Source organism: Galeopterus variegatus, unplaced genomic scaffold (assembly GCF_000696425.1).
Source record: "Galeopterus variegatus unplaced genomic scaffold, G_variegatus-3.0.2 Scaffold5336, whole genome shotgun sequence".
In the NCBI taxonomy this organism is placed as follows: domain Eukaryota; kingdom Metazoa; phylum Chordata; class Mammalia; order Dermoptera; family Cynocephalidae; genus Galeopterus; species Galeopterus variegatus.
Genome location: NW_007731447.1, coordinates 148,681 through 151,424, shown reverse-complemented (window position 1 = coordinate 151,424; position 2,744 = coordinate 148,681).

The following is a 2,744-nucleotide window of genomic DNA, read 5'->3' as shown; positions in this document are numbered from 1 at the left end:
TTAAAAAAAAAAAAAAAAACCAAAAAACCAAAAACCAAAACAAAACAAAACAAAACTTCTGGCTCTGAGCCTTAGTCTCATCCGTAAAATGACCCTCCAAAATTTTTATCAATTTTATAAGGTTGTGGAGAGGCTAAATACTGAGTGTTTGGTGCATATGCCTCTAATAAGTAGCTCCCTATTTTCCATTTAGGGACCAAAGCAGTTGAAGTAGATGGTCTGGCCTTGGATAGAAGCAAGAATAGAAATAGGGAATAAAATTTGAGGCAACCACAAGTTTAAATTTTGTCTGAGACATAACAAAATGAATTGAACTAGTCATCTACCTAAGTAATTATCTAGCTTGTAATGGGAGAGTATGGCAGTGTCTAGACCTCTCACCTTGCATACTCACCCACCAGCCAAAGCTAAAGGAACTGTGGTGTCTTAGGCAGCATAATACCCCCCTAAAGAGGTGCATATCCCAATCCAAAGAACCTGGGAATATGTTACTTTACATGTCAAGGGGGAATTAGGTAGTGGATGGAATTGAGGTTGTTAATTGGTTGACAATCAGATGGGCAGATAATCCTGTGTTATCTGGATGGGCCCAATGTAATTACAAGTGTCCTTTAAATGTCAAAGAGGGAGACGAAAATAAAAAGATTTGAAGGGGTCATGCTGCTAGCTTTAGAGATGGAGGAAGGGGTTATGAATCAAGGAATGCAGTTGGTCACTAGAAGCTGAAAAAGGCAAGAAAAAGGATTCTCCCCTAGAGCTTCCAGAAGGAACGCAGCCTTGCTGATAGAGTTTGGATGTGTTGTCTCCTCCAAAACTCATGTGGAAATTTGATCCCCAATGTGGCAGTGTTGGTAACTGATTGAGTCATGGGGGTGGATCCCTCACAGGGGAGGGGGGATTAATGAGTGAGTTCTCACTCTATTAGTTCCCGTGAGAGCTCGTTGCTTAAAAAGACCCTGGCACCTTCTCTCTCTCTCTCTCTTGCTTCCTGTCACCATGTGATCTGCTTGTACCCACTGGCTGCCTCCCACTTTCTGCCTTGAGTAGAAGCAGCCAGACGCAGCTGTCCCAGAATCGTAAGCCAAATAAACCTCTTTCCTTTATAAATTACCCGATCTCAGGTATTTCTGTTATAGCAGCACAAAACGGGCTAAAACAGAAAATTAGTACCAGGAGTGGGGTGTTGCTAAACAGATACCTGAAAATGTGGATACAGCTTTGGTACTGGGTAGTGGGCAAAGGTTGGAGGAGTTTGGAGGACTTAGAAGAAGACAGAAAGATGAGGGAAAGTTTGGAATGTTGTAGAGAATTTTGTGGTGGTGAGCAGAATGCTGATAGAAATGTGGACAGTAAAGACCATGTGGATGATGAGGTCTCAGATAGAAATGAGGAACTTATTGGGAATTGGACAAAGATCACCCTTGCTATGCCATAGCAAGGAATTTGGCTGCATTGTGTCCATACACTTGGACTTTGTGGAAGGTGGGACTTAAGAGTTGTTAACCAGAGTATCTTGCGGAAGAAATTTCCAAGCAGCAAAGCATTAAGGACGCTGCATGGTTATTTCTAACAGCCTGTGCTGAGTTATAGCAGAAAAGGCATGATGTAAAGCCAGAATTTAAAATGGGAGCAGAGCAAATAGATTTGGAAAATTTGCAGCCTGGCCATTTGGTAGAAAAGCAGAGAGCATGCAATGGTGCAGCCCAGCGACCATTAGCTAAGAAGATCAGTACAAAGGAAAGGGATTATCAAGAGAAGGAGAAAAAGGCCCTGAAGGCATTGCAGAAGCCTCTGGGCCCAACCCTTCCATTTCAGGTCCAAAGGCCTAGGGAGAGAGAATGGTCTTGGCAAACAGGCCCGAGGCACCCTCCATGGGCTCACTGCCCAGGGCTACCTCGAGAAGCTGCTTCCAGCACCAGCACCCCAGCTGCTTTGGCTGCTTTAGCCATGGCTAAATTGGCCCCAGGTGTGGCTGGACTCGCAGCCTTGGAAAATATAAGCCAGAAGTCTTTGCTGCATCAACGTGGTGTTAGGTCTGCAGGCTCACAGAATGCCAGAGCTGGGAAGGCTTGGGAGCCTCCACCCAGATTTCAAAGTATGTATGGAAAAGTCTGGGGGCCCAGGAAGAGATCTGTTGCAGGGGTGGAGTCACCACAGACAGCCTTCGCTAGAGCAATGCCAAGCAGAAATGTGGGGTCAGTGTTGCAGCAGAGAAACCCCAACAGTGCCATGCCTGGTGGAGCCATGAGAGCAGGACCACCATGGAGACCCCAGACCTATGGAGCTACCAGAGTGGAACACCAGCCTGGGAGAGCTGAAGTGTGGCCTGAGACCAGGAAAGCCATAGTAGCAGAGCTGCCCAAGGATTCGGGGACCCAACCCCCACACCAGTGTGCAGAGGCAGTCGAACATGGAATCAAGGTACCTGATTCACCAGCCTTGAGATTTAGTATCTGCCCTGCTGGGTTTCGGACTTGTTTGGGACCTGTTTTTCCTTTCTTCTGGCCTATTCCTCCCTTTTGGAATGGGAATGTATACCCAATGTCTGTTCTGCCATTGTATCTTGGCAGTAGATAAATTCGGTTTTGTTTTTCAGGTTCACAGCTGGAAGGACTTTTGCTTTTCGTCTCAGAGGAGACTTTGGACTTTGGACTTTTAAGTTGGTGCTGGAGCAAGCTAAGACTTTTGGGACTGTTGGGATAGAATAATTGTATTTTGTATGTGAGAGTGACATGAGTTTTGGG